This window comes from Glossina fuscipes, unplaced genomic scaffold (genome assembly GCF_014805625.2).
Source record: "Glossina fuscipes isolate IAEA_lab_2018 unplaced genomic scaffold, Yale_Gfus_2 3, whole genome shotgun sequence".
NCBI lineage: Eukaryota > Metazoa > Arthropoda > Insecta > Diptera > Glossinidae > Glossina > Glossina fuscipes.
In genome coordinates this window covers 16370604-16386697 of record NW_023998417.1, presented here as the reverse complement: position 1 = coordinate 16386697, position 16094 = coordinate 16370604, and the positions used below count along the sequence as shown (strand labels likewise).

The window sequence follows — 16094 nt, the reverse complement described above, 5'->3', positions numbered from 1 at the left end:
AACATAGGGAATCTTTCTCGATAAAAAAGAGAAGAAATAAATATACTAATAACGATTAAAAAAACGCGGGACTCAGGTATTTTGTAATTGTTATCGACAAGCTAGTGAAAAATTCAATCAGATAAACTGGGTTAACAATCTAAAAGAAGAGGTCTTTGAAATTGCGAAGACCATTAACGTTATTAAAATACCGTTGTCTGCAAAGTTGTGCGATTCTTAACATTTTTGAAGAACACTTCGCTTAATTCAATGGGATTCTTTTCTTTTGAGAATATGTGTTTATTAAGCCGTCGGGATTCGCATTTTTTTAAAAACACATATTTATGAAATATTTGAGAACAATTACAAACTATCTACATTTTTAATGCAGACATAAGAAAAACTAAGAAATTCGTAATTTTTTTTTAATTAATAAGTATATATATAGTATTAGCATAGTTAAGACATATATTTAATAATAGCATACTTTGCAGTAAAAAGTCTACTATCGCAGCAATAGAATTTATTTTCCTGTCATTTATAGCATGAGTGGACTATCTAAAATAGTTTCTTATTCAAGCTTCGAGTTACTCTGCTATCGAACCAGATATTTACTACCCAAAATTAGATCCTAGTTTTCGAAGAAAAAATTGGATCTGAAAGTTTTTCTGAATGCTCTCGTAGGTTTAAGTTTAAAAATTTGATATAGAGGCTTAAAACATTAAATAAAGAACACTTATTATAAAAATAGTGGTAGATATATGGTTTTATTTTCTATCTGCTACCAGTTAGTATGAAATTGTGTAATTCGATATATTTACGACGCAAAATGTTCACTAACCCCTACTTGCAATCAAACAAAGATATTTGCAACCCAAACGATTTGGTTTCTGTTTGCATCCATCTTTCAAACCCATCATTATACAACAGTGTACATATTCGTCTTGGGTAATTTTAGTTTGATGCTTGCGATAACAATTCCTTTTCTTTCTACCTTTCCATTTTATTTTCTACGCGTCCCTTATTCTATCTCGTTACGTGAAGTATTTTGAAAACATCTGTTTTCTGACGCACATGTTGACACGAAGACGTGTCGGCACTGACTTAAGTTCCACAACTTTTTAAAATTATGCTCATATTAAAAAGAATAACATGGCGTATTATTTATAATCAAATATATACAAATGGTTTATTTCTGTGAGCGAATTAGCTATGACTGAACACAGAATTTGTATAACACCTCTATAGCGTCAATCTTTACATTAAAGCAATCTTTATATAAAATGCATTTGAAGCATTGTTACTAATATTTATACCGTCATCGCTCATTCTAGTTCATCTGCTCGGAATATATAACAAGATTTATGGAAATTCATAACGAGGCGAGCTTATAACGCTCGACTAATCCATATGGGTTTTACTTGCTGGCAAAAGGAATTAAACATTTAGTAATCCCCTTAACAGTTGATAGCGCGTATTGAGTAAAATTTGCTCTCAGAGCAGAGGTTTTTTACTTTAAGCAATTTATTTGTGTTGATTTTGTGGCATACTTACATGTGCGCGTAAATATATATTATTTAGGTATTTGTAGTCATATATATATATATATATATAAACATGCATACACACGTTCAAAGGATTGATGGCAGAAAACACATGAAGGAGATTTATTTATGAATGCGTCTTCGTTTGTTTTTTCTCTGCATTCCCATGTACATAGATATTGATGCTAGCATATAATTTCTTGTGCAATATTCTTTACGATGTCAATTTAATTATAACGATTAGTGAACAATTTCTTTTAGAGAAAGGTTTTCATCCTTTTCAGAAATTCTTTATCTTGCTTTTTTAGAAGGAGGAAAAACGTCCAAAATTTAAGTATAAAATATAGTCAAATATTAGTTTGGGGAAAAAGAAATCCATTATTTTTATATGAACTTCAGGATTTTATTTAACATGCTTCGGATTGTCCGATTTGGGTCAAATATGAACCGTTTTGTTGTATGATTTGTTGCCATTTTAAAGGTAACTTCAAAATGCCTCTCTCATAGATGTCCTGGTCTCTATTTGCAAAAAACTCTAGTAGTCGATTTTCACAATCCTCCCTAGATTCCAATTTTTTATCATTAAAGAAATTTTGCAATGCAAGAAAAAGATGATAATCGCTTGGTGCCAAGTCCGGACTGTAAGGCGGATGCAATAAAACTTCCCAACCAAGCTCCCGAAGTTTCTGGCGAGTCACTGTAGATGTGTGTGGCCTAGCGTTGTCGTGGTGGAACACGACACCTCTCCTGTTGGCCAATTCTGGCCGTTTCTGGTCAATCGCTATCTTCAAACTGTCCAGTTGTTGACAGTAGAGATCAGAATTTAGCGTTTGGCCATATGACAGCAACTCATAATAAATAATCCCCTTCCAGTCCCACCAAATGCATAGCAAAACATTCCTGACCGTTTGAGGTGCTTCACCGCTCTTTGACCACGATCGTTTTCGCACAGGGTTATCGTATGTGATCCATTCCTCATCTCCAGTCACCATCCGTTTAAGAAATAGGTCTATCTCATTCCGTTTGGCCAAGGCTTCGCAGATGGAAATTCGATCCATCATGTTTTTTTCTGTTAATTGGTGTGGCACCCAAACATCGAGCTTCTTTTTGAATCCAGCTTTGTGTAAATGGTTTAAAACTGTTTTATGGTCGATTTTTAGCTCCTGGGCGATGTTACGACTGCTAACATGCCGGTCAACTTCGATCATTTCTCCGATTTTATCGACATTTTCGACGACCGGCCTACCTGTGCGAGGTGCATCTTTAACATCAAAAATTCCTGAACGGAATCTACGAAACCAAAATTGCACATAATTGGCTGTTACAGTATCGGAACCATAAACACCATTCACAATTTTAGCCGCCTGGCTTGCATTTTCGCCTTTGTCAAAGAGAAACTGCGAAATGTCACCTTTCCAACGAGCATAAATATGAAATTGTTTGATCGATACTTTACGAGAAATCTATCAGTGTAGCCAACTATCGAAAAAATAATGGATTTCTGTTTCCCCAAGCTAATATTAAAAGTTACGGTAGTGAGAGTAACATACCACAAAAAGCCCAATAAACTGAGTTGGCAGACGTTACGTTCGTCCAAGGCAAACACTTCATTTGAGTCATTAATGCTCGAGATATTAATATGGTCGCAATTAAAAATAACAATTGGTTCCTATATATACATGCTGCTTGGTAAAAGGGATCCAAATTTAGATCCAATCCATATACATGCAACTTGTTTATTTTTCTTAACACCCTAAAGAAATAAAAGTAAGAAAATTATATATGGATGTGCGCGAATCTTTTATACCCCCTTTATTAAAAAAAAAGTATAGGTTGAAAAATTACTCATATCATAGAGCATGATATAAATACTTTAAATTTACTAATAAGAACTACGATAATAATAAGCGTAAAATAATAAATCAACAAACAACCCCACTTTAAGGATATTGACCTTGCTTTGTTCTTCAATTGGAGTACATATGTGGGAATTATTATATAGCACATACGCAGATACGCAATATATAGAGCTATTGGGTATAAATACATCTACATGCACTTGTGTACACCACACTATGAAGTCGTAAGCATATATATATGGAAAACACATACTATTACTCCTACTACTATCGTATTGTCTATACATTTCACATAATTTATAGTAAGTGCATACGTGTACGTAAAGCCGTATGCGTGAAAAGTCTATAACAGTTGGTAAACCAAAACAAAAAGGCTACATCGAAATGTATAACCATGAATTGATTAACGCCATAAAGGAAAACAAAAGACAAACACAATCTAAATACGAGTAAGAAGAAAGGCGGGGAAGATTATGCCGAAAAAATTTATATTTTTATATTTTAACATAACATATAGATATATATACATATATACGCACACTAGTACGAGATGCGCTACATATAAAACGCAAAACAGTATTGCTCACAAGAAAGAGAATTTTATATATAATCGATATATATGCACCACATTAACCTATACCTACATATGCACTTATCTGTATTTATGTATGCTCGATAAAAGAGAATTTCGAAGTTACTCTCAAGGTGGAGTACTGCATAGCAAAATATACGAACGATGACTCTATGTTAATTTTTGTTTGTTTGTTTGTTCGTTTGTCTGACTGCGTGTCTATATCACCATTTCGCTTTTCTCTATAGAGAAGTAAAAATGTTGAAAGATAACTCAACAGCCGACATGACATGGGCGTATTTTTTAGTATTCCATAAAGTTTTCTGTTCAAATTTTCTTACGTTAAAATAATGGATTAGCACATAGTAGATTCATATACCGTCATTATCGTGATGACCGAAATGACACATTAGGGCAAAGTTAATTCTATTAGAACATTTTTTTGGGGCGGATTTTGATGCATACAAATTATATTTGGGATCTTGATAGCAAAGCTAACTATCACTATCAGTAGGCTTAGTAGAAAAAGGCAGAAGGCAAAAGATAGAAAGTAGTGCTAATACACTGGGATGCGGATGCAGTAAATTACAATCATAAAAAGGTGTTTATTCGACTGTCTACAAGGAAAAATCCTTCATTTTTAGGATGAGATGATAGAGAAAGCATACTTTTCATGTGCCCACAAAGTCTTCAAATTGAGTGCTCCATTTATAATATTGAGAAATTCGTGAATACGATTGCACATATATCTTTGAGAGTATGGTGAAAAGAGACCATAATAGGCTCAAAGCATGCGCTGTCAAGTTCATATCATTTTTGAAGAAGTACAAAATGGCTCCAAGGCCCAAGGAAGACATTCCAAAAATTCGAACTTATGTAAGACAAAGGCTGAGTGAAATTGAGATCAACTTATTTGAAAAGATCGGTAGGAGCGAAGAAGTTTGATAGGAAGGAAATAAAAGGAGAGCCTTAAACTGGATACTTTAATATTTCACTCTCCAAAATTTTAATTAATTTAGAGTTTTGTTCACACCGCCGATGAAAAGGTTTATAAGCCTCGCAAATTTTCTCAGGTATCCTATAGAAGATACAAATGCGGTTTGATCAATGTAAGATTCTCGGCCGACTTAAGCTTGGTTTTGTCTAACTGTCTTTGTTTTTTACACTGTCGTGTGCAAAAATGACAATAGAAAGATGTCTTAAGCGTTTACTTAATGACAGCAAATGAAGTTTGGAGATTAGCCTCGTTTACCCGTAAACACACCCCAACTAGCAAAAAAAATTTAAGAGGTCGGTTTCTCAAATTGCTGAAGTCTGCGAGTTAACACTTTATCGAAAACAAGACCTCGCCACCCTATAGGAGTACGTCCAGATAATCGAAATATTAAAAAAATACAAAACATGCTTTTACTATAAAGACAAAGAATGCATGCTTTAATAAGCATTTAATTGAATATAACTTAAAATTAATAATTTTACTTCATTAGCGCAGTGAGAAGTAAATTAAAAAAGCTGACGTAAAACCACACCCATTCACTGTTACTGAAACCAAATTTCATTTATCATTCAATTTTTGTGTGTTTCAAAAATAGAAAATTTGCCAAAATAACATTTTCGAGTTTTATAACTTCTTTACCGTAAAGGTGGATTACCATAGCGACGATAGAGGTGAAATCGTTTCTATATATGAAAATACGAAGACATATCGGTCTGCAATTGGCACGGTAAATTCACGCGAGAGCGCAGTTCACTTACTGATGGATTTCCTGAAATATTGCCAGTCACAGTTAAAAAAAGACGTTGAAACGAAGCGAAAAAAAATTTCAGAGGATAACCAAATGACATATAATTTCATTTGTGGCAATAATTATATTAGGAGGAGACTAAAAATGCAGAAGATTGTGCAGGTTATGATCCGCATATAAAAAATATATATGTTTTGGAAAGCGGATAATTTTATAATTACGCAAGAGAGAATGATGTTAATTGATGAATTGAAAAATTAATTTGAATGTAACGAGGAATGTCAAGGGACACACGACAATCTATGCTGAAAGCACCAAAATTTTTGTCAACTATTGCATTGGATAGGTGTAGTAGACTTTTTTAGTTTTTGTTGAATATAGGTGGAAATTTTTATTGTGCACATATTGTACGGTTCTTGTCTTATTGTGCGTTTCTTTGACCGATTTTGGCAAATTCTAATATCAATCTTCCAAAGATTTGCAAAATTTCAAGCTGATGTCGTAATTTTGCGATACGGAGAATGTTCACCACGGATATTACGCTGTTGAGCGGACATGCCTAGATTTATTCCGAGTTCGATGTTGATTGTATATATTTTGCGGAGGTGAAGCCTTCTTCTAGGTTTTGCACAAAAGTGGTGTTTTCACTAAAATCATTTTTAATCAGTTTTGCGAAAATAATGACTTGGCCAATTTAACCAGTTTCCGAACTTAACAATAATCTTCTCAACCGTGTAACAAACGTTCAAACAACATACAGATACATATAATCACCATAGATATTCGAGCTGATCAAATATATGCATATATATATATATATATATATATATATATATATATATATAAATATGCATATGTACCTTTCAAGGTGGGCCATAATGTGCATTTTTATACTTTAGAAAATACTCGACAGTTCTAACATCTGCGATTGTTATAACCAACGAAACTATATTCTTGATTATTACATATGGTAAGGAGCAACGCTTTTCCAGACACAATGGTAAATCGAAAGTATACATATATTAAATTTTAGAATAAATTCTCCTTGCTTTGAAAACTTCAACAAAACACTGGCCACGTAGTCTGACTAAACTTAAGAATTCATTATACATGTCAAGTAATTGCCGAATGCGACGTACGCAATGATAAACTCGGCATAATTCTTCTCATGCCTCCCGCCACTACTAAATGAAACTACTGTTAAGTAAAACACTAGAAGTAAATGAAATCAATTTAAATGAACTATTAAATATTTTAAAAAAAAATTGTTCGACTGATATACATCCAAGTGATGTAAACGCTAAAACTCTGTAGTATGTATTTATTATATATATATATATATATATATATATATGTTAAAAGAGCACAATTGACAACTTATTTAAATGAATTTCTTACATTTATGTTAGACCCAATCATTCTAAAAATATATTGGTGCCCTCGAAGAAAAGTGAAAAATGTTTTCAATTTATTTCAAAAACTACGCAATAAGTGTTAATATTGAGAAACTGAAAAGTTCCAATTTAAAAAATAAAGGAATATAAAACAAACATTTACATTAATGCCTACTAAATACAAATTGCTTTAAGACGGTTAAGCCATACAGAAAAAATTTAATTCGACGGTGAAAAACAATTACGATTATCGCTTTATACTAAATATTTTTTTTAACGTTTATATATGTGTATATATAACACTTCTCCGGTGTTGCCCGAGAAATTTACAACAACGTGTTGAATGGCTTCCATCCTTTTTAGTACATGTACAGACAAAACTAAGAAACACGAGAAATAACGAAAAAATCTTTTGAAAGTAAATGTAGAATATTTATCTTAGATAAAATAAAATATTGAATTAGTTGTAGCTTTTTAGCAATGTTGAAGCATTTTTCGAAGTGTACCAGCAACACTTTCTTTCTCAGATAAACAATACGAATAAAAAGAAAATAAAACGAGTGAGAAAAAGACAACTTAAACCAGACACTGCTCTTTTGTAATACTTCTATGTATGGTGCTCTCGTTCTGAACTGCATAATTTTGCTTAATCGTTACTTATCCATAAATTCACTTTGCAATCATTATAAGAGAGTTACAATGATCTTAATAAAAATGCATAAAATTTAAAGGCAAAACAAAACAAAAAGTAGATGGCTTAAGAGAAACCGAAGAATAGAGCTGCAATATGTTTAAAAAAATTCACCACCAAGTTATTTTATTTTTGCAAAAATTATTGCGAAATATGAATGAATAATAAGAAATAATAATAGATATTGATCATTTCAAAACTAAAGAGAAAAATAATACTAGCAAGTAGCTTTGATTTCTTTCCACTATTCATAGTTTAGCTCTCTTTAAATTTCAAAGTGCCAGAAGAGAGCGTTTTTGCTTGAGATTTCTCTATGCAAATTTTTAAGAGATTTTATTTTTGTAAAATTTCCATTTCTCTCTTATCTTTGGACGACAAAGAAATTTGTCTTCTTATCGAAAATAGAATTATTAAAGAGAGACGAGAAAAAATTTTAAAATTCTACACGGAAATGAAAGCAGAAACATGAGCATATTGAATTTGATGATGGTATAAATGAAAAAATACAGGTAAAGGCAAAAAATTGCGTTCACTTATTAACTGCAATGTCTCGCAGAAAGTCTATAAACATTAAGTTCTCTTATATTTGTGAACGTAATGCTGTAATTTTATTCCTTTGTTGGTGAAATATTACAATTTTCGAAATATCAACTTTATAGGCGAAGTCCTCATATCTCAGAGAATTCCATCGGCAGGAAGTCTTAACGGGGGAAAGCACCTAATAAACTTCAAATACCGTGAGATATATATTTTTACTTATTATCTTCATCCACGGGTTAAAGTGTAGCTATACGCAAAAGACAAATATTCCAAAAACTAATTTTACATTTCTCCTGCTGCTAATATCATTGGCGGCCTAAAAAATTACTAGTAGTAATTTAACTTAAAATTGTTTTGAAAGCAATCTACTAACTGGCGACTTTTCAAAATTCGTAGACTTTTGCGCATCACTGCACTTTCCTTATACGAGCGTGTAGAAGTGATTTTTTTGAGCTTGGGCAAATTATATATTACCTTGGCTTAATCGAGTATGATGCAAAAAAAAGAGAATGAGAGAGAAAGAGCGAAAAAAGATAAATTCTGAGGAAATCTAATATTTCGTCATATTTTAAATATGTAAAAATGTAAACTCCTACGTAATGTTCATTACGCTAATTAAAAATTATCAAAAATTTTGGAATGACGTAGTTGTACATTATGAACAAAGTATGTGTTTGCATACTCCTTTCGCTAGGTTAACACTTTTTTTGGAATTTTTTTTTTAATGATACACATTTTTAGTAAACTTGTACATGACAAACGTATCAACACTACTACATAATGGACACAAAGTGTTTATGTATGCACTGCACAAAACGTAGGAGACCTGAACTGCAGATATAACACAAAATGGTAGACTTTATATTACGTCGGGTATTTTTTATATTACTTTTCATTTCTTGTACGCTTACAGTAAAGTCAACACAAATCTAGAAAAAATGGCTGATGACAGAGCTGCTTAACCAAAAAAGGAAGAGTTCTTTTTTGTTTAGTGCACAAGTTTTGAGTACTTACTACTAGTTGTTGCCGTTGTATTTAAACTGTATTAATCCCAATAATCACAGTGTCAGCGAGGTATCCCCAATTTTTTTTATTATTAATTTTCTCAAATCTTTTAACACGAAAAATTTGTTCTACAATTAAAAAAAAGAAATTTTTTGTAGTGAACTTCGATTTTCATTTTCTATTCTGTCGTATATTTCTTTATTTTTGTCAATTTTTTTAATAAAATTCGTGTTTTTTTTTATTCTTTAATTCATCTATACTTTTAAATCGTCGGAACTTCTTTAACGCGATTGCACTCAATATTTATTGCAATTTTTGTTACACTTTAAATCTGGCTCTCAGTTAAACACTCCAAAACTAATTATCCTTTCTTACACTACTCAAAACTGTGATTCATCATTTGACGTACTCGTCTTCAAAATACAATAATAAAAAAGATTTTGTTAACCGAAATTTCTTTCTTCAAATTGTTTTGCTTTTCACTTTTGATTTTCAAAAATTGGATATTAGAAAAAACTTTTTCTAGTTACATTGATTGCTCTTTTTAAAAAATTCTGTTTTTATTTAATTCTCTATGTGGCCTAACCTTTTAATTTCTTTTTGAGATTTTTTTCTGCTCTTCTACTTTTACACTTTCAACTGTGAAAGAGCTGATATTTTTTGCATTGTCTTATGTAAGTTATTCAAAGTTTTATGTAGTTGGTGATTATTTTTGATGTAATTTATTATTTACTCCTCTTTTATAATACTAAGAAAAACAACCAAAATCTTAACGTGGATTTGATCCTTCCAAAATATTGTGAAGTCTCCAAGCACAAGTTTTATACTAAAATTGAAAAATCATAAGAAAACTTTTTGGCTCGTTCATTTGATGCACATTCGCTTGTGTAAGAGCTATTTTGTCAGAATTATACACAAAGACCGTGTGGAATTCACCGCAATTCGCTAAAATAAATGAGCAGTTTTACGGTATGGTGAAATAATTTCACTCAATTTACAGAGCAAGCGTTTTGCTCTTTTTTAATAAATTTTAGTAAAGATTAGTTTTAACATCATTCCACTTTTGTTACGAAATCCACCACAGAAAACGTAGTACACAAACACACATGCCATTGAACATATGTATCTAAAAAATAATTAATCACAAGTTCTATGGTAAATGGCATAAGTATGCACATACGTTCTATATGAATACAACGTATTTCTATGTAAATATGTAAGTAACACGCTACGCTCGGTTTTTAAGTGAATAAACTATTTGGATAAAACTACAATAAGTCACAAAAGTCTGCACTCTAAAAGTATATGGAGTGAATTACGTAGTTGTTATATTCAATTTAAACAAAACTGGTTTAACATAAATTTCGGCACCTTTATTTACCTCACAGCTGTTTTGCCGCAAATATCTAGGCGATAGATTTCTTTTTGTAAACAATAGCTTAGTATGAGTACTCCCATTTCTTGCATCTACTTTTTTGGGCTAATTATATCTTCTTATCCTTTCGTTACTTTACATAAATTGTTAACGGAAGAAAACGTAGGCGACACCGTAATGCCATGAGTAGAGTACGATGCAAAGTGTATCCTCTAATATGCTCATTGCTAAAAAAACAATTAAGAAAGCCATTAATGACAATTCTATTACTCTCCATTTGCCGTCATTGTTCAGACATTTTCTTCGTAATTGCAAATAATTGGAGAACTATATTTTTCCTTATCAACAATTTTTGATGTCCTCAAATTCATGATAAACAAAAAAGTAGAAAAGTCATTCACGATCATATGGCCTCAATTAAAAAAAATATAAAACAAAGTTTAAATTTCAATATATGAAAAAACAAAACAACTGTGTGTGATCAAATAAAAAATTTTTCGTATACGCCTAAGAAAAACGCAAAGAAAGCGACTGAGAAAATAACAAAATTACCACTAATATTTTTTTTTGGAGAAATACAAAGTCCACCTTAAGAAAAAGTACCGCACACAATTGAAACCAACACAACGTATACGTGTACATAACTTCATACATGTACAAATGATAATTGATAAAAAGAAACCATATTGAAAGACCAATAAAAAACCATAGAAAAAAACCTGATTGTGGTTGAGCTTGTGAAGGCAAACAACATGGAGAATGCAGAAAATGCAATCAAAGTGAGAGAAGTAAATTACTTTTAAAAAATTTAATAAAAATAAAAGGAGAAAAGGTTAAACGAGTAAGAGAGTAGTCATAGTTGCTTTATGATGACGTGGTGAATTTCAACAATCGCTACTTCTGAGAGAAGAAATAAGCGTTTACATAAGAACCATAAGAAAAATGTGAAAACTTAAACTAAAAGCAGAAAAAAAACACTACAAAGGCTAGAAAAAAACATCAGGAAGTGTTATTGTTAACGCACTACGTTGTTAACATATGGTAGTGATATATATAATTCAAATAAAAGACAATGAAAAGCTACTAGCTGGAACACAAGAATGTGGTTTTAAGCAAAAAAATTTTTATGAAATCAATTTGTAAACTCTATAAAACATTAAAAAGTATCTTTATATTTCCCTTCGTCACTTCGTATATATATGAAAACGAACCATGAAAGCGATTACGCGGGTATTTTATTTTGCTCGAATTTATTGTCGAAATTCGCCATTCAAAATGAAACACTTAATATGCGTCAATATGCTAAAATAAATTGGAGAGTAAAAAATGCCTTAATATGACAAATGCACACTTGCACACATTTGAGTATTAGCACTGAAAAATTTTTTGTGAATGTGAACACACGTATGCGTAAAAATTTTTATGGATATATGTTGGCTGCTCGTCTAGAAGGAAAGTTAACAGACAGACAATTTCATATATGCGCTAATACTGCGAGCATCACATTGTAAGCGACTCAACAAACTGCGCCTTAGACGTGAAAAATAAAAAAAACAAACTTGCGAATTCACCACAAAGAAAGACAAACAAAGCATTAATGCAAAATTTATAACAGAGACATTGTCGCAACATTTTTTTTAATGAAATACTATTTTTCTAATACGTATAATTTAAAAACAAAAACGACAGTAAATATTTTTCCATTTGAATTCTAATTAAATAAAATTATTTTATTAAACTTTAGTTGGTTATAGCACCCTACGGACTTCTATTCTCTGCCTAAGATAAGCGAGCTAAAAAACGTTCGCAAGAGTAAAGTGGTGATTTTATATACATAAAGAGTAACCTCTCAAATAAATTTCCTTCTTTACAGTTGCGCTTAAACTTACTCAATAATAAAATTAATACAAAACAAAGAAAATAAAGAGAATTTCTTCTCACATCTATCAATTCGATTTCTGCAACAAATTGCAAATAGCAAGAGAAAGTAAGGAAAATAAAGTAACTACTTCCAAAATTTTTTTTGATGTAAAACGAAATAAGTATTATTATTTACATTTTTTTCTCGATTGTTTTTCTGAAATGCATACATAACATTATTCAATTTTCCTCAGACTTCTCACCCGAAAGAAATCATTGTCATCTAACACAATGGCGTCATTCAGAAATGTCTCTGCGCTATGTTGCTGCAAGAAATAAAGAGGCAAACATCTGGAATTTCACTATATATAATTGAATCACTAAATGCATCTGTTTAGATATTATTCATTGGAGCCACTAATTGTGATGATGTGATTAAACTATCATTTGATAATTTGTATAGAAGAACACAATTTTACATAAACATTTTAAAATTTTTTGCATGCCGCTTAAGTTGTACTTTAAAATAAATGGACATTTTTTGAATATTTATGTCAAGCTCTTATCTTTTATCTTTTTGCTCATGCATGATGGAGTATGTGTTTTTCAAAAAAGAAGAGATATGGCCGCTAATGGGTTAAATATCACCAACTATATATCAACATCCATATAATTGGCTACGTACACAACATATTGCAATACGAACGTATAGTATTCCGCCCACAATTTTTTCCTTCTGTAATTTTGTGACTAACCACGAATGTGTTGGAGAATTGTGTGGAAGTAACATCGAAAGTATCGTATATTCGCATAGCGTATCTTAATGAATTTTCGCTCTGGTTTGTAACCAAATATCTCTACACATGGGATTTTTCGACATAATTATAATTTATTTAAGAGGTAGTTCCTTTCAACAAAAGTTAGTGCTGGGAACAAAAAAAAGGTGAATAATTCTTGAGTTATGTCTCCACAAGGTTTGGATATATAAGTGATTATGAACAAAATTTCAGTAGCTTTTGATTTTTATTTGGAGAACCAATGTCCTCCCGAATAAAGTGAAGGTTATGCTATTTAATGACGGAACCGCTATATTATAATTCACAGATTAAGCACTGAGATATCTAGAGATTTCTAGACATAAGAGCTCCTAACAATGAAGTTTATGTAAATATATATAAAGATGAATATAAAGAGGAAAGGCACTCGTCTCGTGTTTTTCAAAAATTAAGAGATATGGCCGCTAATGGGTTAAATATCACCAACTTTATTTTGGAGTCTCGTTTTGGACTATTTTTAGGCCTTGAGTAACAGTCCAAGGAGAAAGCCTTTCGGTCAAAGAAAAGTGCCTCTCAATAAAAAGAAAGATTCTCCAAGCCAAAGAAAGGTGTGGAAACCAACAACAAATTCTAAATTGCAATCGCATTTGCGAGCTGAGTTGTAACAGTCGAAGATCCAGTGCCATGGCTGTTATAGGTTCACATTTTATATATTAAGGCAAAGCATAATTAGTGTTGGGTTCGCGCAATATATATCAAAAACAGAGAACAATTTAACTGCTTACTCAGAGAAAACCTTGTTGTCATAGTCAAATTTTAATTTAAAGTCAATGTTACTTATATAAATGATATCAGGATCAGGAGGGAGTCTTAACTTGTAAGTTTTTTACTACCAGGTGGCTCTAGGTGTCCGTTTAAATTTATTTCAAGAGAACAATTTTAATCAAAAAATATTTTGGGAATTTTAGGCATCATTTGCAAACATTCTACGCCATTAGTACAGGAATCTCGCACAATATGAAATTCTTGGGTGAGTTTAAGCTACATAAACCCATGCAAGTATTAAATTGTAGCTTAACAAGTAAAAACATTATAATGGACCATGGCTCACCGTTAAATACCCTACATAAACCTCCAGTTGCTCCTATAACTTTTCAAATTAAGGCATTATATAGGCGTTATATAACAACTTCTCAAATAAAGGCGTTCTAAAGGAATTTGTCAAAAAAGTGAACTCATTTTCAATAACATTCGTCCTTGGGCCCAAACGCAATACTGTACCAAAATTCGTCAAAATATCTCAAAAATTTCGACTTTAATGTTCAACATAAAAAATGAATGCGGGGGAGGCGGACAGACAAGCTTAGATCGACTCAGAAAGTGATTCTAAATCTGTCGATAATAAATAAAAAGACGGGTCTAACGCAAGTGGCATACGTCCGCACAAACTTAATACATATTTACACTTCAAGTAGAGTAGGGTGTAAAACTATTTTAAATCGATTAAAAATCGTTTGTATGTTGCTGTTTGTACACAGTCTTTTTAGTGTGTACACATACCTAATAGAGAAAATGAACAGGAAATTTTATTGGACAAAGAAAAATGAACAATGAGACTAGGCAAAACAAAAAGATTCCGTGTTCGAAGCGTGAAGAGAGAGCGTAATTTTAAGTAAGAGACACTTTACCCACAAAAAAGAGAACTCGCCTAACAATATAAGAAATATAAGAAACTTGAAAGTTAGAATTCATGAATTGTGAGCATTGAGTATACAAGTGTAAAAGAAAGGTTTAACGCAAGCCAGAAATTTAAGATATTTTGCCACTAGAATACATAAATCAATTTAATTTCATTCCCTTGAGGAGTATCTCAGATTAGTTGGCATGACGGAACGTGAGGAGTACGTGAAAACAGATAAAGAATTATTTTTTGATAAAATGAAAATTCTGGAAACCATAAATACGAAGAATAAAAATATAAAAAAGAAACAGCAACGGAGTGAAAAGGACCACAATCGGTAATATTCAACAATTGAACTCGGAGAGCGGTAAATCGTTTTGCAACACTATACGTAAAGAGGCTTTGTTTTGGGAGATTGGTTGACTGACTAGATTGACTGCTTACCTGCATAGAGTCGAATTTTTGGGTTTGTTTACAAGCAAAAGTGACTAATTTGAAAGTGGAAGATACTCATTATCGAATTCAAAAACGCTTATATATCTCATTTGCGCGGCAGTCAATTCGTACTTCAAACACAATTTTACGTGAAGCCGACAGTGGGTTTTCTGACAGTTAAATTGGTAATGCTGATAGAGTATATATTTGACTTCTTTTTATAGCCAGTTCGACGATATATGCATTATATCTACATCTATACGTTGTAAAAGGTAAAATAATGTTTTAAAGCTCTCCTTTGTTATCTTCCGGGACCTTCTTGAGATGTGCTTATGCATTCAAAAGAAAGTCAAAGAAATAGAAGCGTAACGGCGACTTTAGCCGTTTGAAAATGGAATGTTAATAATCGCGTTAGCTAGTTAGCAACCAAAACAGTGTAAAAGTAAAAATCTTCTACCTAGAAGTTAACTAAAAAAAACCTACGTTGTTCTCCACAATTGTGTTTTCGTGTGTCCCCGATTTTACGCCGTAGTAAAGCCTTAACATTTGATCACATATATAACGTAGATTTTATATAGAAGTAATTTTGTTGTTATTATTGATTTCCGCATTGCAGAAATCTGCCAGTTTTTTTTTTTT

At 31.7% G+C, this 16094-nt stretch overlaps 1 protein-coding gene across 4 annotated transcripts in view; it reads right to left on the bottom strand.

The window, feature by feature from the left end:
• The window catches only part of LOC119635099 (AN1-type zinc finger protein 5), a 40077-nt gene that overhangs the window by 14797 nt on the left and 9186 nt on the right, over window positions 1-16094 (bottom strand). Inside the window, exons 1-2 of one of the 4 annotated variants that reach the window (XM_038029674.1) lie at window positions 10710-10728; window positions 9338-9456 (exon numbers count right to left, since the gene is read on the bottom strand). The exons of 1 other annotated variant lie outside the window; for it this stretch is intronic. The gene's annotated coding sequence lies outside the window, so the exon portion shown is untranslated. Of the gene's footprint in view, window positions 1-9337; window positions 9818-9914; window positions 10055-10709; window positions 10729-16094 lie in introns of those variants that run through there. 2 more of the 4 variants (XM_038029673.1, XM_038029672.1) reach the window with 2 other exon arrangements.